Genomic DNA, 24,693 nt, shown 5'->3' with positions numbered 1-24,693 from the left:
TGGATAAGAGAGTAGATATGTGAGTGACTGTATGGGTGTGTGAGTGGTTGCATGACTGGGTATGTGAATGGCTATATGGGTGAGTGAGTCGTTGTGTGAGTGGGTGTATGGTTGAGAGATTGGATGTGTGAGTGACTCTATGGGTGTTTGAGTGGGTGTGTGAGTGGTTTATGGGTGAATAAGTAGGCAAATGAGTACATGTATGGGTGAGTGGGTGTGCGAGTAGCTGTATGGATGAGTGAGTGGACACATGAGTGGTGTATGAGTGAGTGAGTGGGTGCATAAGTAGTATATAGATGAGTGAGTGGCTCTGTGAATGTCTGTATGAGTGAGTGAGAAACTGTGAGTATTGGTTATGACAGGTACATCAGTGCCTGAGTGAGTGAGTGTATGAGTGGTATATGGGTGAGTGAATAAGTGCATGGGTGGTCTATGGGTGATTGAATGGGTGCATGAGTACCTGTATGAGGGATTGAATGGGTGCATGACTGGCTCTATGAGGGAGTGAGTGGGTATGTCAGTGCCAGTATGGGTGAGTGAGTGGGTATGTGAGAGACTGTATGGTATGTTAGAGGATGTGTGAGTTGCTGTATGGGTAAGTGAGTGGATGCATAGGAGATGTATGGGTGAGTGAGTGGATGTGTCAGTGGCTGTATGGGATAGTGAGTGCATGCATGAGTGGTGTATGGGTGAGTGAGTGTCTGTATGGATGGATGATTGGGCGTGTGAGTGGATGTATGGTTGAGGGAGTGCCTGTGTGAGTATATGTTTGGGTGAATGAGTGGGTGTGTCAATAGCTCTATGGATGAATAAGTTAGTGTGTGAGTACCTGTATAGGTGAGTGCATGTCTATATTGGTAAGAAAGTGAGTGTGTAAGTGGCTGTATAGGTGGGCGAGTGGCTGTGTGAGTAGCTGTATGGGTGAGTGAGTGGCTGTGAGACTTGGTCTATGGATGAGAGACAGTGTGTGTAAATGGCTGTATGGGTGAGTGAGTGCCAGGGTGCGTGTCTGTGTGGGTGAGTACATGTGTATGTGCCTGTATTGGTAGTGAGAGAGTGTGTGAGTAATTGTATGGGTAAGTGAGGCAGTGTGTGAGTGTATTATGGGTGAGTGAGTGGGTGTGTCAGTGGCTGCATGGGTGAGTGAGTGCCTATGTGACTGTATATATGGGTGAGTGACTGGGAATGTGAGAGGCTGTATAAGCAATTGGGTCTGTGTGTTAGTGGCTGTATGGGTACATGAGTGAATGTGTTAGTGTATGTATGGATATTTGACTGTGTGTGAGTAGCTCCAAGGGTAAGTGAGTGGGTGTGTGAGTGGGTATGTGAGTAGCTGTATAGGTGAGTGAGTAGATGCATTAGTAGAGTATGGATGAGTGAGTGGGTATGTCAGTGGCTATATTGATGAGTGAGTTAGAGGATATGTGAATGGCTATATAGGTCAGTGAGTGGGTGTCTGATTAGATGTATGAGTGATTGAAAAGGTACATGAATGGCTGTATGGGTGAGTGAGTGAGTGAGTGAGTGAGTGAGTGAGTGAGTGAGTGAGTGAGTGAGTGAGTGAGTGAGTGAGTGAGTGAGTGAGTGAGTGAGTGAGTGAGTGAGTGAGTGAGTGTATCAGTGGATGTATGGGTTAGTGAGTGGATATGTGAGTACCTGTATGGGCGAGTGAACATATGTGTGAGTGGCTGTTTGGATAAGTCAGTAGATATGTGAGTATCTTCATGGGTGAGAAGGGATCAAGTGCCACAGTAAAGCAGCAATCAATTGCATGGGAGTTATTCAGAATGTCCTCCTGGCAAAAGAAAGTGGTGGCAAAGTACATCAAGTGCTCATTATGAATGGAGATTCTTTCCACGAGTATCTCAAAGAAGTATTTCTATGACACTACAAGTATGTTGACACATCTAAAGGCATATCCTTACAAACAATTCAAAAGTTGGTCGCACTCTGCTCGTCACACCAGCAAGTTGCCCCAAGGAACTGTGGTAGATGTAGTGGCGGCGGCGAGTACGCCTATGCCACGATGTATGTAGAAAAGTATGTGTATGCATTAGCCATCCCTGGACACGTGTTTCGAGGTAGTTGCCTCTCGTCAGCTCGGAGCAGGTCAGTGTAAAGGGGTGCCGTGTGGACTGCCAAAATGTAATTAAAACAGGTGAAGTACCTCTCATGGCGCGCAGGTGCAGGTCCAAGGCTCGTCAGCCCGTTGGCTCAAGGGAGCCGTAATAAATGATTCAAAAGTTGGTCGCACTCTGCTCGTCACACCAGCAAGTTGCCCCAAGGAACTGTGGTAGATGTAGTGGCGACGGTGAGTACGCCTATGCCACGATGTATGTAGAAAAGTATGTGTATGCATTAGCCATCCCTGGACACGTGTTTCGAGGTAGTTGCCTCTCGTCAGCAGGGAGCAGGTCAGTGTAAAGGGGTGCCGCGTGGACTGCCAAAATGTAATTAAAACAGGTGAAGTACCTCTCATGGCGCGCAGGTGCAGGTCCAAGGTTCGTCAGCCCGTTGGCTCAAGGGAGCCGTAATAAATGATTCAAAAGTTGGTCGCACTCTGCTCGTCATACCAGCAAGTTGCCCCAAGGAACTGTGGTAGATGTAGTGGCGGCGGCGAGTACGCCTATGCCACGATGTATGTAGAAAAGTATGTGTATGCATTAGCCATCCCTGGACACGTGTTTCGAGGTAGTTGCCTCTCGTCAGCTCGGAGCAGGTCAGTGTAAAGGGGTGCCGTGTGGACTGCCAAAATGTAATTAAAACAGGTGAAGTACCTCTCATGGCGCGCAGGTGCAGGTCCAAGGCTCGTCAGCCCGTTGGCTCAAGGGAGCCGTAATAAATGATTCAAAAGTTGGTCGCACTCTGCTCGTCACACCAGCAAGTTGCCCCAAGGAACTGTGGTAGATGTAGTGGCGACGGCGAGTACGCCTATGCCACGATGTATGTAGAAAAGTATGTGTATGCATTAGCCATCCCTGGACACGTGTTTCGAGGTAGTTGCCTCTCGTCAGCTCGGAGCAGGTCAGTGTAAAGGGGTGCCGCGTGGACTGCCAAAATGTAATTAAAACAGGTGAAGTTCCTCTCATGGCGCGCAGGTGCAGGTCCAAGGCTCGTCAGCCCGTTGGCTCAAGGGAGCCGTAATAAATGATTCAAAAGTTGGTCGCACTCTGCTCGTCACACCAGCAAGTTGCCCCAAGGAACCGTGGTAGATGTAGTGGCGACGGCGAGTACGCCTATGCCACGATGTATGTAGAAAAGTATGTGTATGCATTAGCCATCCCTGGACACGTGTTTCGAGGTAGTTGCCTCTCGTCAGCAGCGAGCAGGTCAGTGTAAAGGGGTGCCGCGTGGACTGCCAAAATGTAAAAAACAGGTGAAGTACCTCTCATGGCGCGCAGGTGCAGGTCCAAGGCTCGTCAGCCCGTTGGCTCAAGGGAGCCGTAATAAATGATTCAAAAGTTGGTCGCACTCTGCTCGTCACACCAGCAAGTTGCCCCAAGGAACTGTGGTAGATGTAGTGGTGACGGCGAGTACGCCTATGCCACGATGTATGTAGAAAAGTATGTGTATGCATTAGCCATCCCTGGACACGTGTTTCGAGGTAGTTGCCTCTCGTCAGCAGGGAGCAGGTCAGTGTAAAGGGGTGCCGTGTGGACTGCCAAAATGTAATTAAAACAGGTGAAGTACCTCTCATGGCGCGCAGGTGCAGGTCCAAGGCTCGTCAGCCCGTTGGCTCAAGGGAGCCGTAATAAATTATTCAAAAGTTGGTCGCACTCTGCTCGTCACACCAGCAAGTTGCCCCAAGGAACTGTGGTAGATGTAGTGGCGACGGCGAGTACGCCTATGCCACTATGTATGTAGAAAAGTATGTGTATGCATTAGCCATCCCTGGACACGTGTTTCGAGGTAGTTGCCTCAGGGACCATTTTTCATTGGGGTAACACGCTTGGTAGGTGGAGCAGTGTGCGACCAATTAGACTTAACATATCCTTACAAACACTTTCATAAAAGAAAAAGAATAGAAATATGTTAGTATTTGTTTTATAAAATTCCATAAACATACCAGTACACATTGCTTATGCTGTAACAGTCAAACATTTTATTTTTCCTTTTTTACTGTTCTCAGCTTTCATACTTGTTCACCATAAAGGATGTACTGTATGAAGCTTCATCCTATGAAGCTTCATCCTTGAACAGTGGGGAAAAAACAATCATGTATTTTTTTTAAAAACCTGCACAGTATATGTCTATCTCCAATTCGCTAATCGGTTGTTTTACCTACACTTACAACACTAATGTAAATAAAGGTACCTTAAAACATTACCCATTATTGTTATACCTGGTACACTACAGTGGATACAAATAAACCACACTTGAATTTTGGCGATCCGTTTCAAAACATTAACCCTAGTAGGCTGAATGATGTCTAACACATTGATGATCCATGTAGATGACATCCAATACATTTTTGATCCAGAAATAGTACATAGAACTTTGATTGAAGGAACAAAACATGACAATTTCATACTTTGAAATGCATTTTTGGTTTCAATTGAAGGTTGATGTGATTGAATTGTGTCCATTCAGTTTCACTCTAATTATACAGTGTAGTATCCAGATGTTATATTAACTTCTTTGTGGAAGATCAAAGAATACCTGATTTTTTTTTGGAGCACTCTTTAAAGACATCACCACTGATAGGCTGAATGATCTCTACAACATTGACCATCCACGTACAAGAAACACTGTATATTACTTTTTCACAAAAATACTTCTTAGAACTTTGGTTTAAGAAACAAGTGCTTAGATTTTCATTCTTTAAAAGGCAGATCTGGTTTCAATTTAAGGTTGCTATTCTTGCATTCTGTCCATCCAGTTTCTCTCTTTAAATATGCAGTGTAGTTTTGAGATGTTACATTAACTCCTTCATGAAAGATAATAACAATAGTCGTATATGTTCTTCAGAAATTGATATATGTCCAGCTTTAAAGTTTGTAATTTCGATTTCCAGTTCAGATCCATCATCTCTGCATCGTTGTAACATTAATGTAAGTTATTTCCCAGTTCTTTGTAGATGCAACATAGACATACAGCTGATCTACAATTTAGGCAGGACATATTTTGGTTTGCGTTTTTAATCAATGAGTCAAAAGACACAGTTTTGCAATCTGGTAGTATTAGGTACAGAAATCACTTAGAATTTATTTGAGTGTTAAATGTAAATGAGCAATCTTCACAGTCATGGTTCCATTTGTAACTCAGCCCAAATAAGTCATCAATATCTACTTCTCCTTCTGAAACTCCAAGCATGACTATTATAAATTCTTCTGCATTTTGTTGAGTGCTGAGATTAAATATTAGTGATCCGCTACACATATCTAAAAGGTGTCAAATGCCTGAAGCAGAATGTATTACAGTTCTGTTACTGAGCAAATGTTGGTGCAAATAATACAGTGCGGTACAGAATCTCTTATCTAGTTTTTGTTGAATTGGATTTATAAGATGTGGTAAATGAAACACTACATTGAGAACAACATTTGCATAGTAATTGACAGCTGAACTTTTTTTCAACTGGTATCCTACAGTATCTCCCTAATTTTCCATTTTTTCTTCTTAACTCCTTCTAGCTTGTCCTGGTTTTCTTTCTTTTCCTGAAAATCAGTTGACACTTTCGTAAGCTTCCATTTTAGACAGATTACACGTTTCTCATAAATGGGGTACGGACCTAAATGAGGAGCACAGAGACTCCTTAAACGATTGTACTCTCTTACTCAGCTTGTATCAGCACTAACTTTCCTATCATCAAATTCAACTAAAAACAAACCGGACAATGTTCTACGTCGGTATAATGCTATATACGAAATACCTTCTTTAAATAGTGTACTTCCGATATTAATAAAAAGCTGCGTCTACACTTAAACCTTGAGTTTATGGATAGTTACAGCATCTGCCAGAGACACTGGAAACTGTTGCAGCCACACATATAAGTCTTTTACAAACAAAAAATGTACAATACATCGGCCAATCTGCTTCACGCCATTTATCTAATCACATTTTATGGCTAAGTACTCAACCTCATCTCTATTTGGAAAATGAATTAAATCAATAACTTTACCCATAGCACCCTTTACTAACCCTTCCTCAACATTTAAATTTCGCCGCAGAATTACTCGAAACATTTTGCACACAAGTAAACACTTTTCGAATTCTGCAGTCCTCAATACAGACTTCTTCAAATAATCCAATTTTGCTCGTAGTTTCTCAGTTAGTAGTATTGCTACTCCCGAATGTTCCATTTTATCAATAGCTGTAATTTCCCCAAAAATTTATTTCTCCATTTTCAGTAATTGTTTGTTGAATTTGGATCACTCTTGAAGTGTAGTCTCTAAACAGACAATGGATTTGTCTTTTTCAATTAAATTGTCCATTAGTTGTGTTGCTGTGCTGTCAGAGGAAAATAGTTTCTTGGTAAGTCGACTTTCTTTTTTTTTTTGCAAATCTGTTTTTATTGAGTTTGAGTTTAAACATTTGTACAGGAGGACCATGTACGGCATCATGTTTCACATTCAGTAAGTCATAAACTTATACAAACTTATAGGACATGCCGACTGGCAGGACGGGGGGGGAAGGGGAACAGCCTGGTGTCTGCGCGCGCACCCACCACCACCCCCCCGGGAGCCAGCCACCCCACCCTTAACATTTCCGGTGTCCTCTATGCAGGGGGGGGGGCAGCACCACCACCCACCAGCCATTGAGCCGTACGAGGGCAACTGCTCACGCCTTGGTAAGTCGACTTTCTACAGCATGTTTCCCCTCTTTTGTCAGAACTCCTACTTTAATGACCTAAGGATATCTCCATATTCCACATCAGATGCTTGATGCATATTCTTATCTAGTTCCTTGCATTCAAGGTTTAATCAGATATTTACATTGCCAATACTTCCCAAATAATTCATTGTTTCATTATGGAGAAGTGTCTTGAAAACATGCAGTCCTTTCACAAGGGTAAGTTGTAATAGGTCATTGAAGACAATTAAATGCTTTCCTCCAAGCAGCACGTCATACTTTGTTTTTAAAATCTGCTGCATTCTTAAGTGTACGTAGGCAAGCATTACATTCAAAACCATGCTCACCTCATTGATGATTACAATTTTCAGTTATCTCAATACTCTTGACACCTCATTACAAGCTTCACCAGATAACTTCTGGTATTCCAGGTTATTGTCTAATTTTGTGTGCAGCTAATCCAGTTGGTGCTGTTACTACACATGATAAATTTGTAGTCCTCTGTAGATAAGCAGTGACAACTTTAATTAGAAAGCTTTTCCCAGTTCCAGCTTGACCACTGATTTATAGTAGTATCGGCTTAAATGAAGAGCACTCACATTCTTTCTTCTTGTGCAGAAATCCAAGCTCTATTTTATCTTTTACTTTGATATAAAATTCAGTCTGTTCATCATTCGGTTGTGCTACTAGGCATTTGAAATCAACATCTTCCTCTCTTGCTTGTTGCATTGCAGTCTCCACCTCACTCATGACTATGCCTGCTTCATTTTGAATAACAGGTTGCTGAAGAGGTTCTTAACTCATTGGTCCAGAACTTTGGCTGCTTAGTGAACTTAGCGTCCTCAGCAGCTATAGTTCCTTCCTGCTCAATTTCATCTTTCAACATTTGCAAATAGTTTGAAAATGACCTAACACTGAATAATGTCTTTTACAGCATTGAAAGAGTCTTCATAGTCTTCATAAAGGCACATGTATTCTAGGTGTGGACTCCTTCTTGGATAGTATGTATCCAACAGATTTGACTTCACAATATATGTGCATTCCAGATCAAACTCTACTAGATACTGAATTTCTGGAAAATACTTGCTGTTACTCTTCCTTCAGAAATGACAGGTCTTGTGAATCAAAATCAACATCTTGTGTTAAATTTTCTTTTTAATCTGAATTTTGGATGACAATACTTCCCACTTCTATGAGTTTGAAAGCTTAGAACTTGTAGTTTCAATCCCTTTTCACCACCGTCTCTTCAGATGGTACATGTCACATACTGTTTGCTATAAGACAGGGCAGACTATTCACTGTCTGTTCCAAAATGTGGTGCTTCATTTATCTGTAACAGCATGTAAATATGAGGAGCACCTCTTGCTTGGTACTCTTTTTGCCAAAAGAAATCAGTTGCTTCGCCAAGAGGAGGATTTCTTTTATTGCTGATGATCATAGCTTGAAACCTGTAGTTAAAATATCTGAAAACGTTAGCAGGATCCAATGAGCACATTTCTCCGGCAGTCTTCACTTTGATATCTTTAATGCTTAAGTTTGTCTCTCTCACAAATTCAAGAAGGTCATTCCAAAAGTTGTTGGTGCCACGTTGGCACGTCATCTAATGCATTCTGTATTCAAAAGTTTTCATCCTTCCCATGAACTTTGCTAATGAATTCATTTGCAATCAGATTTTGAAGACTGACTTCTGCCTTCAGTATATGGTTAACAGCAGCTGAAAGTCCAGACTAGTCACTCTCAAACAGAATGTGAAATATGTAAGTAATACACTGCTGAAATATTGGGTCCTCTAAGTATAATCTGGTTGACCGGTATTCAGCAACTAGTATCTGTACAGGGTGGTTATGAATGAGCCATCTTTTACAGTGGGAAACAGTTGTAGAAAACAGTGAGCTTCTAAACTGTTGTTTGGGACCATAGAAACTTAGTAGGCAGGGACTGAGTTATTCTACTACCATAGTACCAATGAGACCAGGACCGACTAGCTATAGTGTCTCACTTGTCCTCTTACTCACTTACAGAGGAACAAGTGATTAGACATTACAGAATACAACACTCCCAACCCTCACAGGAATCACAGTGACAGAGCGCACCCTTTCGCTCTCACACTTGTCCTTGTCAACAATACGATCTGACAGAGACACAAGAAATGTTTAAAATATTTATTTTAACTAGCTTTCTCTAATATGCAGTATACATGCCACAATGAGTAAGAAAATGCCTAACACTCATACAGTGATCATAGTAAATCCATAAATCGGAAAGACCCTGTCATTGTATAAGACAGTGTAAACTAACGCCCCTCCCCTTCTACAGAAGCAAAGTGATTATAAATCAAAAGATCTCTGGGTGTTTGCAGCAGACCCCATGCCTTAGCATGCACAGATGAAGATTCTATATCTCAGGTGTAGTCGTGATCTCGTCTGTGTATTTGCCTGTCTGTGCATACCTATATGACAAAGAGTACATATTCCCAAACAACAGCTGCATGTGTTGAGAGCCTGACCAAAACAGACTAACAAGGCTCATTGTTGTTCCACCTTATCTACAGTGCTCAGAACAAATCCTAGGAAAATACAGAACACAAAATACAATAAGTTCGGTATACAGAGTGGCACAAAGCAAAATACATGTGTATCGTAACGTTTGCAAAAGTAAGGACTACAGCATGCTCATGCTAACATAGGGAAAACGGCAATAGGCGTGCATGGGACATGTGATAAAACTTGTCCCTCACACATTCATGGGAGCTCCTTTTGCTTGCTTTATTTGAAAGAGATCAATAGCATCACCAATTACTTCATTAGAATGCAGAGGATGAATGTCATGGTGTTTGTAAATCTCTTCTGATCTGGATCAATCCACTTTTTCAATCTGTCTACTTGATGGTAATGTTGTATCTTCTACACATGTCACATCTTGAACAACATCAACATTTTTATAATAAGCATTATTTTGTACCAAGTCCAATATTACTTTTTTTACATTACTAATATCCACTAAATCTTGTAAGATTTGTTTATTCTTCATAGGCACACCATTTACTAGAATAAGTGGTTCATGATAATCTCTGTGTATACCAACAGTTTCAATATTCAGTTTAAAAACTAAAGGTAAGTAGACAACTCTTTTTTTAAGGCTTTTCTGAAGGTCAGTTGGTGGCAGCATCCCTGTCTTTGGCTCCATACGAACTATAGCCTGAAATGGGTGTACACATGGAATGAGAATGGATTCATAATCATTGAAATCTCGTAGTTCTTGTGGAATAGGTACTAATTTTAATGTGTTATGTACTGCTCTAGCGTGCATTTTTTTATTCTCTAGCTTATCATACCAGTACTTACATATAGCATGCCATGTGGACAACTCAAACTGTTCCTCTACAAATAAATAAACAGCAAATTCTTGCCACTTATCTCTATTCTCCTGTTCAGTTTTTGAAAAAACAACTACATTGCGAGTTTGGTTTTTGTAGTGAGTTCATTGACAACAAATACAAACACAGCTTGGTTTCTCAGAAGAAACTGTGTAAAACCTCCTAATCTCTCCTGTAAACTTATCAAAACTAATACCTGTGCCTGGTACCTCTACACCTGTACATACCAACTCCTCATTTTCCCTCGACTCCTGTTCAGGACCAAAGAAATGAAATTGAACAACTTCACAAAGTTTTTCTATCTCTGCTACTGTACCATGCAAAAGAGCTCTATTCATTTCTCCTAAGCATAGGGCAGGAGTTTTGACATAGAAAATTCTCCTAACTTTCGCATTATAGAATGGTGAACAGCTAACATTCTGAAGTGAGTAAAGCTGCTTTGACACAATTTCTGAGATAGACATGCCAGTGAATGGCCCTATACATTTGTATACTTCTTTACTTTGCATGGATCTAATACTTGCAAAATCCCTATGTTTTATTTCAGACATCTGCATGGAAACATATGTAGAAAACTTCTCAATCTATCAATTGATTCCTGATGAAAACTGCAAATACTGGTGTGGCTGTATTTGTATACATGGGCCTGTCTACACCTTTCCTATACCTCATCAGCTTTCACTTCTTCAACATTCCTAGGAACCATCCCCTCTTTTGAAATGTGGGTACCATTTTTCACCTCATAACAACAACCAGTTGTTTCACCTGCATGCAGTAATGTGTTCACTTTGAAGTAGCTGTCTTCACTAAATAAAGGCTCAGTTCTGGAAGTATGTTTCCGTTCACCACTGGAATCTTTGCAAAAGTTAGTTCTATTCACAAGTCTTTTCTTTTGGCTTCTTTTCACCATAAAAACAAAAAATGCCAGAGGAGATTTATAGACCTGCAGGGGTTGACTCCCCAAGGTAGAAACCAAAAACACAAAGCAAGCAACCCCTGGGTCTACAAAGTGTGGTTGAGTGCTAACGTGATGTCCCTTTTAAAGGACTGTTTCCCTCACCCACCCGAAGGTGTCATGCTTCATCACAGGGTAACCTCCTCGCATTATGAACCTAGTCATAATGCGGGCTAGAGCCCCCTCTCTAAAAAGGAGAAGCTCAGGGATATTTTCCTTGGTAGAGAGAGGCATACTATCTACCTTAGGTGAGCTGGGTGTGATGAGGGGTGCAAAACAAAAATGGGTGTGAAGTAAAACTATTTCCAGAGTATGCAACAGACATTATTGGGGTGTCCCTAGACCAGGATTAAAAGCAGGAGGGGATTGAACCTGTCATAGAGTGAAGAGTAGGTCGACATACAGCCTAGAACTAGAAACTGTCAGAATGAGTGCTACAATTATTCACATGAAATGAAAACATATAATATTGAAACATGTAGTCTCTTTCAGGTAATACCTATCAGGGGACTCCTGATTAAGTGGATTACCACTCCAACCACTGGTTTTGTATATTGACAATCTTCTTATGCTTTACACTATATTTGGTTGTGCATAATTTGTGGTAGCACACAGGAGGTCCTGAAGAAGGCTGCCACACCCCTTAAGAGGGTACTAGGTTGAAACATGTTGACCAACTCTTCACTCAATGGCAGAGTCAATCTTGTCCTGTTGTAGCCTGGTTTTAATCCTCTCGTTACCAAAGAAAACATCCCTGAGCTTCTCCCTCTTAGAGAGCGGGTTGTAGCCCGCATTATGAGAAGGTTCATAATTCAAGGAGGTTACCCTATGATGAATCATGCCACCTTGGGGTGGGTGAGGGAAACCGTCCTTCAAAAGGGACATTCCGTTAGCACTCAAGCGCACTTTGTGCACTTTTTGCAACAGACAACACTATTTTATCCAGTGTTTTCATTCTGCTCAGAATCAAAATAAACAGCTTCCTTTTGAGGGCCAAGGCCTTATCAACTACATCCTCGACAGGTTGCTTTTGTTTTACTGCATCTCTTCTATGTTTATACTGCTTCATAGTATTTATGAGATTGTGAATTACCCTACTATGAAACATTCTAACTCTAATTTCTTTAAATTGCCTCGGTCTCCTTGTCAAACTCTCTGCTTTCTTATACGATTTTTTACTCTTGATGTCATTCACTTTTTCTCCTTTCTTAGTTGATTTCCAAGTTTGCTTTCTACTTACCTGCTTTTGCTCACTTTGCAGTTTTCCACATACTATTTTAGGAAACCTTACCATCAGCTATTTTCTATTCCACTGCATTATCTCCATTTTGGCCCTTTTGTTTCTCAGTTGTAAGGATATAGTCTCCTTTCCTCTGTTTCTTCCTTCTTTCTGTTTTTGATTATGTTCTTGTAAGAGGAAGTAAATGTCTGCAAAGAGAAAAAACAAATGAGCACATTTATGTTATCTTTATAAAATATTAAATTACATTTCTAAAGCATTTAACTGGCAATGGAAACAGTTATATTACAATAGTATAGCCACTCTAACTCTATTATTGTTTATGTTTACATCTGTGTGTCTCTGCCTGAGTCAGAGTATCTATCAGTGTGTGCATGGTTAAACTACCATATGTATCAGTGTGATCCTGCTTATTTAACCATATGTCTCAGTATGTATTAGAGAGTCTCACTGTATGCATAAATGATTGTCTGGGTGTGATACTGTATGGAGAAGTGTGTGATTGAGGCTGTAAGTATATGCACAAGTGTGTCTTTTGGTGTGTTAGTGTATGCATGAAAATGTACCTGCATATGTCAGTGTCTTCTTCCTTGTCTCCTTGGTTGTGCGTGTGTATATATCAGTGTATGCATGGGTGTGCTACTCTATACATTAAAATGTACATGGATGTGTCAGGACATGTATCACTTTCTACCTCGGGTTGTCATTGTATGGATTGGTATTGTCCTAGGTGTCTAGGGGCATGGGACAGTGCATCACTCGGTGCGTTAGTGTGTGAATGACTGTGTTGCTAAGTATATCAGTGTATGCATTAGTGTATCTGTAGCTGTGTCACTATATTTATCAGAGTGTAACTGCGTGTCTTACTGTCTGGTTAAGTGTGTTCTTGGGTGTATCAGTGTATACATCACTGTGTGTTTGGCTATGTCAGTGTATGTATCAGTGTGTGGCTAGGTGTCTTATTGAATGAGTGAGTGTGTGACTGGGTGTGTTAGTGTGTGCTGTGGTGTGCCTGGATGTCTCACTGTATGGATAACTATATGTGTGGTCATATCACTACATACCTCCGAGTGTATTTAGGAGTGTTACTGTATGCATAATTATGGGTCAGGTCTTAACAGTCTATCCTTAAGTCACTACCTGGGTGTGTTAGTGTATGCGTAAGTGTGTCCCTGTGTGGGTACACAGTGTATTAGTACTTGATGATATATCTAAGTGAGTGTATCAGTCTGTCTGTGGGTGTGTGACTGGATACTATGTCACTAGATCACTATTTCACTGGTTCTCTTAGTAAGTCTATAGTTCTTTAATACTGCATGCAAATGACTGTATGCTTAGCGTACTGGCTGTGTTAGTGACTGTTTGGGTATGTACAAATGACTCTGTTACTGCTGGATACATAAGTGGTATGTCAGTGTGACACTGAATGTCTAAGTGCCTCTGTTGATATCTAAGTAGGTGTGTGTCTGCCTCTATGCTTTTGTAAATAGGTTTATGAGTTCCACTATTGGGTGGGAGACTGGAAGTATACCTGGGCATTTGGGTCTGTAAGTGCGTATCAAACTCACTAAAACTTCAATGTGTATGACTGAGCTTTTACGCGTATACAACCCTCCATATCACCTACCTATGTCCTACTTTACAGGTAATTTATATGTATTAGAAGGGTATTTTAGGGCATGACAAAGGGGTTTCAAATAGCAAGTCGACTTGGCAGTAGAACTGCACACAGAGGCTCTGCAGTGGCAGGCCCGAGAAATGTTTAAAGGGCTACTTCTCTGGATGGGTGTCTTGATTGTGTCAGTATGTGAGTACACATGTGAGTGAGTGCATCAGTCTCTGAATATTTAACTAACTATATCAGTACATGAGTGGCACTCTCACTTATTCTACACATTTGTAAAACTATATGAAAGTAGCTGTATGGATAGCTTACTGGCCGTGTTAATGAGTGTTGGGGTATGTAACTGTGTGTACAACCGACTCTGCTACTGCTAGATATATAAGTCACACGTCAGTGTGAGTGAATGTCTAAGTGCCTCTCTTGCTATCTAACTGGGTGTGCGAGTGCCTCTATGCTTTTGTAAATAGGTTTGTGAGTTGCAGTATGGGTGGGAGACTGGATGTATACCTGGGCATATGCGTCTGTAAGTGCACATGAAACTCATTAAACTTCAAAAGTGCCTGTGTTACCTTTTAATCATATGCCACCCTGCCTATCACCTACCACTGGCCTACTTTATAGGTGACTTGTATGTGGTAGAAGGGGAGTTTAAGGCTTATCAAAGTGGTTTTGAATGGCAAGTTGACTTGCTAGTAAAACTGCACACACAGGCTCTGCAGTTGCAGGCCGAAGCATGTTTAAAGGGCTACTTCTCTGGATGGGTTACTTGATGGTGTCAGTCCTTTAGTAGATATGTGAGTGAGTGCATCACTCTGTCTGTGGGGGGTGTCTGCATGTCTAAGAAACGATATCGCTATCTCACTGGCTTTATTAGTAACTCTCGGTTTGCAAAACTGTATGCAAGTGGCTGTATAGATAGCTTACTGGCTGTGTAAGTGAGTATTGGGCTATGTAAGTGTGTGTGGAACTGGCTCTGCTTCTGCTGGATCCATAAGTGTTGTGTGAGAGTGTGACTGAATGTTTAAGTACCTCTGTCACTGTCTGACTGTGTATGAGAGTGGCTGTATGGTTTTCTAAATAGGTATCTCAGTGAGTGCATAGATAGATCAGTGAATGTTTAACTAGGTATACTGGTATGTAACTATATTTCTAAATCAGTGAACTTTCAAAGTAAATGTTTCACATTTTAACACATACCTTCCTCTCCTATTGCCTAAATTCAGTTTACCTTGGCAATGACTCTTAAATTTAATAAAAGATAACCTTAACACTTCCAAACACATTATAAATCTCAATTCAACATAGCACTCTAAACTGAAAACACAGGTTGCGGAGGGCAATGCTTTGCACATATTTGAAGGTCTACTTCTCTGGATTGGTCAATCAGACATAGACTGCGTATAGTACCATTTAATTACCAGCTTCTGAATACAGTTACAGAACAGGAGTACAGGCTTACAAATAAATTAAATACACAAATTGCGGATAAGCTAGTGAGCCTATATGTAGGACGCAGAAACATTCACTTGACCACTATCTATCACTGATAAAAAGTTCAATCACTTAATTCCAATTAAATGACTCACTATGTAACTATATGACTTAGTGCCTGTTTCAATCACCACATGCTCATATAACAAACTATTTAGATGAATTTCTCAGTTATAATTCAAATGGTAACTACTTCCGTGAGCACTTCACTTGATCTATAATCAACTATTTCAGTCCATTCTTAGGTATGTTACAACATATCTAACTAATATTGAAACTTTATTACAATGAACACACACTTACAACTCATTATATTTTGAATATTACCTACTGGCGGTCGCCAATAGGTAGTTATAGTTAGGACCTAGTTTCCATATGAAAAGTGTTTTCCCAATAACTTTGGCGCCATTTGACGAATCTTCACGAACTTTTCAAAACTGGGCGCTCCAGTCAGTTCCTGTCTTGAAAGTTTCGGGGTGATTCGTCAAGCGGGGGCCGAGAAAAAAGGGGGGTCCCAAAACGCGTTTTCCCCATGCTAATTTCCATTAGAAACTTTAGACAAAGCTACAGCCCGAACTGCTGAAAGGAATTACACCAAATGTGGCAAAAAGGTAGCCCTTGGTTCAGAAAGAGCCCTTTTTATTAAATGGTGTAAATCCGTTCAGTAGTTTCTGAGAAATTTGAAAAAGAAAAAGTTTCAATATCTAGGGCAGCGGTGGCTTCGCGAACCCTCCCGGGCAAGAGCTTCACTCTGATTGGCTGCCAACACTCCAAACCAGGAAGTATTGGCAGCCATCTTGTGACTCAGTAGAACCAAGTCACAAGAAAACAGTAAAACAAATATAAAAAACAAGAAAAGGGGGCAGGGTTCTAACACCCTGACCCCCTAGGCATGCTCAAGGGGTCCCACAAGGACCCCCAGGGCAAAACAAATTATTATTTTTTATAATTTTGCCGGAATTTGCTCTGGAGTCGCGAATCCCGCAGAAATTATTTTTAAAAATTAGGCCCCCGGATGGGCCAGGTCCCGGGGACTGCCACCTCCCTGGGGCTATGCTCATTATTTGCAGGGGGCACGCGGCCCCTCTGCCACCCCGCGGACCGCAACCTCCCCGGGGCTTATTTATGAAACAATGCTTGGGGGGTCCCACCCCTCCCCACGCTGCCCTGGGGACCGCAACCTCCCTGGGGTCTGTTAATTGGATGCAGGGGGGCTTGCGGCCCCCCACAGCCCCGGGGACCTCCACCTCCCCGGGGCTTCTTATAAAAAACGTGAGGGGCCTCACGGGCCTCCCAAACCCCAGGGATCACCACCTCCCTGGGGCTTCTTTAAATAACGAGGGATGCCTCACGGGCCCCTCCAAGTCCCGTGGACCACCACCTCCCTGGGGCTTTGAAACTGAAGGGTGGGGGGCTGCGTGGCCCCTTCCAGGAGCCCTCAATGGCCCTGGGGACCACCAACCTCCAGGGCTGACTCCTGCAGTGTCCCGGGGTGCCCACCCCAGGACACTGCTGTTTGCTATGGCAGGGCGGGAGCATGGTGAGCAAAAGAACGATGGATTAAACCTGGAGGTGAATGTTTGCATTGTTTAGCATTCTGTCCATCAATTGTTCCTTTTCATATAAGTAATATGTAAATGTTTTGAGCAGAACTATCAAATATCTATATCTTTAAAAACATAATTATTATACATGTTTATACAATGCAATACACATATGTAGGTACACATCTTTAGTCCAAATAAATGCTTATATACGGAGGGATATGCTGTATATTTATGTTTGAGTATGGTGGTTATGTGGGGAAAAGCCAATTCTTGAGTAGCCTTCTGAAGCTAAGGTGGTTATCCATGGATCTTATATTTGGGGGTAAAGAGTTCCAAATGTTGGGAGCTTGAACAGAGAAGGATGTGCCACCTGTGGTTTTTTTCTTGTACGGTGGGATTTTGAGGTGAGGTGCCCCTTTAGAGTGGAGGTTCCTTCGTTGAATGTATTTTGTGATTTTATTCCTGATGAAGGGCAGTCCTGTTCCATGTATCGCTTTGTGAGTGATACAAAGCAGCTTGAATGGGGATCTTCTGGCAACCGGTAACCAACATAGGGCTTTCAAGGCAGGGGAGAAGAGGGCTTCCGGTTTTACATGTAAGAGTAGTGTGGCAGCCGAGTTCTGAATCTGTTGTTGTCTTTTTCATAGTTATAAAGGTGATCCTTGGTAGAGTCTATTGTTGTAATTGAGTTTGGACCATCTTTAACATATAGCTACAGCCAATCACAGATCTACTTTCTTCACCTATTTAAATACTACCTAGTTTTAGCTACCAAAAACATTAAACCATCCAATCAAATATTTCCATTTTTTAAATCTGCTCCTGTACTCCATTTTAACTGTTTTTCATTTTATCTACTGTCCCATTCAGCTCCAGCCTTCTCATGTTTGGTACTGCTCCTTGGCTTAAAAATGGTTAGAATGTGGATTGTGGGTCTCAGCTATGTTCTTTGGGCCAGAGAGTGTGCAAGAAACAGTGGTATTGACAGGGACTTGGGTTTACTTAATATGGACGTTTTTGGATTGGCCAGAGAGGGTTAAATTGAGAGCATTGTAGATTGCCAACGTCCAGATCTCTTAATTCTGCACTGTGGTTGCAATGACCTAGGCACTCTTACTGACGTAGGATTGGAAATCGAAATGAAGGAGACCTTTGTCCAATTAATGACACTTTTCCCTCACACTGCCATGGTGTACTCTATTATTTGCCAAAGGCAGAAAAGGAAATGGTCGGACAAATTCTGTCCATAAATAGACAAAGCCAGGAAACATGTTAATAAAACTTCATTCCTTAGAGCCAAAGCATGGGCTTCTTCTACAAAAGCTTAAACATTGATAGGAGCAAATATATAGAAGTGATGGAGTACATATTTCTGGGAAGGGCTACATGATATTCCTCAACAACTTGAAATACTGCATCCTGTTTTATGTATAGTAAGCATCTAAACACAATAAGCACACAGACTCTTCTAAGAGCTACCCTTTTACCAAACACTGTGAGTGGGTGGGTTAGTGTTTGAGTGGCTCTGTGAGTGGGTGCATCAGTTTCTTACTAGGTCTGTGTGACACACTCTTACTAGGTCTGTGAATGCGAACATGTATCTGAGAGGGTCTCTGAGTGGTTGTGTGAGTGTCTGGGTGGGTCTTTGAGTGGGAATATGAATGTTTCAGTGGGTCTGTAAGTGGGTGCCTGAGTCTTTCACTAGATCTGTGAGTGGGTACATGAGTGTCTGAGTGGGCCTGTGATTAAGTGTATAGGTATTTGAGTGGGTCTCTGAGTGGATGCATGAGTGTCTGAGTTGATCTGTGATTGGGTGTATCAGTGTTTGAGTGGGTTTGTGAGTGGATGCATGAGTATCTGAGTGGGTCTGTCAGGGATGCATGAGTCTCTGAGTGGGTCTATGAATGGTTGCATGAGTGCATGAGTGGATCTGTGAGTGGGTGCATGAGTGGGTTTGTGAGTGTCTGAGTGGGTCTGTGAATGGGTGTGGTAGTCTCTTAGAGGCTCTCTGAGTGGGTGAGTGAGTGTCTGAGGGGATCAGACAGTAGGTGCATGAGTCTCTGAGTGGGTCTGTGAGTGGGTGCATGAGACTCTTACTAGGTCTGTGAAAGGGAAGATGAGTGTCTGAGTGGGTCCCTGAGTGGGTGTGTGAGTATTTGAGTAGGTCTGTGAGTGAGTGTGTGACTGTCTAAGTGAGTCTATGAGTGGGTGTGTGAGTCTCTCATTGGATCTGTGAGTGGGTGCATGAGTGTCGAAGTTGGTCTGTGAGTGGGTATGTGAGTCTGTCACTAGATCTGCGAGTTGGTACATGAGTGTCTGTATGTTTGTGAGTGGGTGCATGAGAGTCTGAGTGGATCTGTGATTGGGAGCATCAGTGTCTGAGTGGGTCTGTGAGTAGGTGTCTGAGTAGGTCTGTGAGGGTGTGCATGAGTCTCTGAGTGGGTCTGTAAGTGGGAGCATGAGTCTATGAGTAGATGTGTGAGTAGATGCAAGAGTCTCTGAGTAGATCTGTGAGTGGATTCACAAGTGTCTGAGTGTGTCTGTCAGTGGGTGCATGATTCCCTGAGTGGGTCTCTGAGTGGATACATGAGTGGGTGCATGAGTCTGAATGGGTCTGTGACTGGGTGCATGAGTGTCTGAGTGGGTCCGTGAGTGGGTATGTTAGTGTTTTAGTGGGCCTGTGAGAGGGTGTATCAATCTCTGAGTAGATCTATGAGTGGGTACATGAGTACATGAGTGGATCTTTAAGTGGATGTGTTAGTGTCTAAGTGGGTCTGTGAGTTTCTGGGTGGGTCTATGAGTGGGAATATGAATGTTTCAGTGGGTCTGTAAGTGGGTGCCTGAGTCTTTCACTAGATCTGTGAGTGGGTACATGAGTGTCTGAGTGGGCCTGTGATTAAGTGTATAAGTATCTAAGTGGGTCTCTGAGTGGATGCATGAGTGTCTGAGTTGATCTGTGATTGGGTGTATCAGTGTTTGAGTGGGTTTGTGAGTGGATGCATGAGTATCTGAGTGGGTCTGTCAGGGATGCATGAGTCTCTGAGTGGGTCTATGAATGGATGCATGAGTGCATGAGTGGATCAGTGAGTGGGTGCATGAGTGGGCTTGTGAGTGTCTGAGTGGGTCTGTGAATGGGTGTGGTAGTCTCTTAGAGGCTCTCTGAGTGGGTGAGTGAGTGTATGAGTGGATCGGTCAGTAGGTGCATGAGTCTCTGAGTGGGTCTGTGAGTGGGTGCATGAGACTCTTACTAGGTCTGTGAAAGAGAAGATGAGTGTCTGAGTGGGTCCCTGAGTGGGTGTGTGAGTATTTGAGTAGGTCTGTGAGTGAGTGTGTGACTGTCTAAGTGAGTCTATGAGTGGGTGTGTAAGTCTCTCATTGGATCTGTGAGTGGGTGCATGAGTGTCGAAGTTGGTCTGTGAGTGGGTATGTGAGTCTGTCACTAGATCTGCGAGTTGGTACATGAGTGTCTGTATGTTTGTGAGTGGGTGCATGAGAGTCTGAGTGGATCTGTGATTGGGAGCATCAGTGTCTGAGTGGGTCTGTGAGTAGGTGTCTGAGTAGGTCTGTGAGGGTGTGCATGAGTCTCTGAGTGGGTCTGTAAGTGGGAGCATGAGTCTATGAGTAGATGTGTGAGTAGATGCAAGAGTCTCTGAGTAGGTCTGTGAATGGATTCACAAGTGTCTGAGTGTGTCTGTCAGTGGGTGCATGACTCCCTGAGTGGGTCTGTGAGTGGATACATGAGTGGGTGCATGAGTCTGAGTGGGTCTGTGACTGGGTGCATGAGTGTCTGAGTGGGTCCGTGAGTGGGTATGTTAGTGTTTTAGTGGGCCTGTGAGAGGGTGTATCAATCTCTGAGTAGATCTATGAGTGGGTACATGAGTACATGAGTGGATGTTTAAGTGGATGTGTTTGTGTCTAAGTAGGTCTGTGAGTGGGTGGGTTAGTGTTTGAGTCAGTCTGTGAAGGTGTGTCAGTCTCTTACTAGGTCTGTGAAAGGTAACAAGTGTCTGAGCGAATCTCTGAATGGATGCATTAGTGTCTGAGTGGGTCTGTGAGTAGATGCATGAGTGTTTGAGTGGCCCCATGAATGGGTGTGAGAGTGTCTAAGTGAGTCTGTGAGTGGGCACATGAGTCTCTGAGTGTGTCTGTGAGTAGGTGCATGAGTCTCTCAGTGGGTCTGTGAGTGGATGCATGTGTCTGAGTGGGTCTGTCAGTGGGTACATGAGTCTCTTAGTGGGTCTATGAGTGGATGCATGAGTGCCTGTGCGGATCTGTGAGTGGGTGTGTGAGTGTCTGAGTGGGTCTGTGAGTGGGTGCATTTATGTTTGAGTGGGTCTGTGAGTGGGTGCATGAGTCTCTGAGCACCTCTATGAGTTGGTGCATGAGTACCTGATTAGATTTGTAAATGGGTGTGTTAGTGTCTGAGGGGTCTGTGAGTGGGTGTGTCAGTGTTTGAGTGGGTCTGTGAGTGGGTGTACCAGTATCTGAGTGGCTTTGTGACAGGGTGCATGAGTGCCTGAGTGAATGTGTGAGTGAGTGAGTGTCTGAGTGGGTCTGCAACTGGGTGTATTAGTGTCTGAGTGAATGTGTGAATGTATTATTTTTTCCAGCAAGGGTAAGGACTCTGTCGTGACACTACACGGGGGACTGTGCTGGGCATCACAATTGGTCTGCGACACCCCGCACAAGGAAACAAAACAGTTTGGGGCATTCTGACACTCATAAGTGGTCCCTAAAAGCCCCCTACAATGCACCCATGGGGTCAGGGTACCTGTACCCTGACCCCTTCATTACTTTTTATCGTATATTTTCATACCCCAGGACGTGTCTCCATTTACAAAATGTCAGCCCAGTTAGTGTGCAAATGTATTACTTTATTTTTTTCAACACGGTTCGCGACTCCGCCTCAAGGCTACACGGTGGCCGTGCTGGCGTCGTGACGGGTCCACGACTTTCCACATGTGAAAAAAAGGGGTTTGGGCCTTTTCATACTCATAACGAGATCCTCACAAACCCCCAACAATGTACCCATTGGGGTTAGGGTATCTCTACACATACAAAGTTTTATACGCAGAAACTAAAACGTAGAAACATAGAAAAACACACACACAAATAAACACAAGAATCAAGGGTTTTTGCGAACTGATCAAATCAATCACTAACGTTCTCAGTTCATGACATCCATTCAATATGAAAATTTCAATTCTTATAATCACTCAAGATCCTTATAAGCACTACAGAATACTTTTTGAACATGTGTTTTAAATCATGTATTTAGTCATACAACCGACCTATGTTCCATTCATTAATTTTGTCTTCCTCAGGACTGTGCATATTAATAAAATCAAAACTGATCTACTTCATCATCATTTAAATTAAATGGCACATAGTGGTATGTGTGTATGTGTACAAGGCAGATGGCCTGACAACACAAGTACTCCTATGGAGTGATTGAAAACAAAGGAAAAATTAGCTCTGCAAACTGGGAGCAGTACAAGGAGACATGTACTTGGTCCATGCGCTAATGGAGCGCTACCACAGGTACGGGGCATGACGCCCGCATGCCATGACGAATGGCATCAAAGAAAATTAGAGCGACGTTGAAGTTTACTAATGGTTGTAGATGGACTGCCTGTAAGCCCACAGATAGAGCACATTGTGCAATATAATCTGGTGTTCATGTTCAGCATTGTAATGCTCTTGGGCCAGATCTGTGCTATGTAAAATCACTAATGATCAATAAACTAAATCCTAATTTGCTGCCGCTGAACACAACTTGGCAATTCTTCAAGACCACATTAAAAGAGGGATAACAGTCATATCTATGCCAATCTATTTTCGCTAAAGAAGTCACCGGTGCTTAGTCCATCATCTAGGCAGTTAAACCCACTGTGTCTACAACAGAAGAGGAAGGTGTAACATTATCCTCCCCTTGCACAGTTTGGTGTGGTTGATGTAACCCAATGTGAGACTGAGTAGTGATGGGCATTCCTCCTCCCACTACGCGTCTCTAGATGTACACTGCACAAAATGCAATCCAATTGATGTGATTTAGTGCTTCAGCATTCTAGGCATGCATAAATGGTAAAGCTTGGACACTTTGCTAGCCATCATAACATTCACAGCATATTGCACCATTTGTGTTCCACATTTTGGCTAGGGCAGAACATTTACCACATGCAGAAATTACTAGACCATTTCTAGAAGCAGAGGACACTACAGGTTCTGCAACTCTTGCTATCACCATGGGAGTCCCACTAACACCAGCATTTGCCTCTTTCTGTTTGCACTCTTTCCCGCTCACCAGACTCCACCAATGTGCAATGCAAAAGAGCATATTCCACTCAAGTGCTTCCAAAATTAAGCTACTCTGCTGCAATGGTTGCATTTGTCCATAACATAACATGTATTTGTAAAGCACACGTTCACCCAGAAGGGTATCTTGTCACTGAATAACAGATGTTTATTGATACCCAACACAATGGTACTCATTTTATTGACCTCAAAAGGATGATAGGCTAAGTGGACCAGCCAGGAAATGAACCTGTGACCACAAGGTCAAACACAGTCCCTTATAGTGGACGCATTAGTCCACTAAGCCAACAGGCCCGGCCACATTTCTTGACTCCCCTTCCTCAAAAAACGAAAATTAGAATCCAGGCTTAATGGTTCTTATTATGATGTGCTGAGTGCTAACGGCAAAGAAGAATGCAATAACTTTTAAAAGCAAATAATGACGAGGGTCAGGCTTGCAACACTCTGGGATAGCCTCATTCTCTGGCGCGCCGGTGCATCTTCGATTGTGAGTCAATGTTGGTCTCTTGAGGTGAGCTTAGAATACAGTGCAGTGGGCTGCAGTCTGGGAAGGTGGTAGTTCCAGGTCAGACATGCAGGACAGCAACCTAGTTTCTGATGGCCTTTTCTAATAACTAATTAGCAGTAAGAGGGTCCTGTATGACAAGCATTATGTTGCCTCCTTGCCTGGGTTAAGCAACGCTATACCGATAGATTTCCACAGGGTCAGTGGACAGAGGCATAGCTTCAGGGGGATTGGTTGGGGTTTTACAACCCCCTAATTAATGTATTTTCTGATGAAAAGTTGAGTTCAGGTGCATTCAGTTGAGTATGGTGAGGTGTCTGTTGTTTTTCACCACGGAGTTTTGCACTCACACACTGACAAAAACAACACTTTTGTCTCTGGTGCCCTTAGAAGTTGGTTCAATGGTCTCTTTCATGAGCCTCTAACCAGGCCATTGTAGTCCTATCAAGGAGGGCTGTTATATCTGTATCAAAGCTCCAGACCTGAAAACGTAGCGCATGTATAGTAGTTTACACGGCTGTAACAAAAATTTGTTCAAGCCTTCTTAAAATATTGTCCTACCTGTCAGCCTCATGGATGGGCATGTAAATACACCTACTCTGAGGGCCATTCTCCCTTAGAACCAACCAGCGTTCTATCTTAGAACTACACAGAAAGGGGGACCACCTGTTCCCCATTAATCCATGGACAGGATCGCATTGAACACTCCGGGCCCGATTCACAAAGGTAAACTTAGACCAAAAGTCTAAGTTTGTGACTTTCAGTATTCACAAAGGTAAACTTAGACCAAAATCTCCGCATTCAGGCAGAGATTCCGGCCCGACCGTGGACATAAAAATACTACTCACAAC

The sequence above is a fragment of the Triturus cristatus genome, chromosome 5_2 (assembly GCF_964204655.1).
Source record: "Triturus cristatus chromosome 5_2, aTriCri1.1, whole genome shotgun sequence".
NCBI lineage: Eukaryota > Metazoa > Chordata > Amphibia > Caudata > Salamandridae > Triturus > Triturus cristatus.
Note: the sequence above shows the minus strand (reverse complement) of the source record.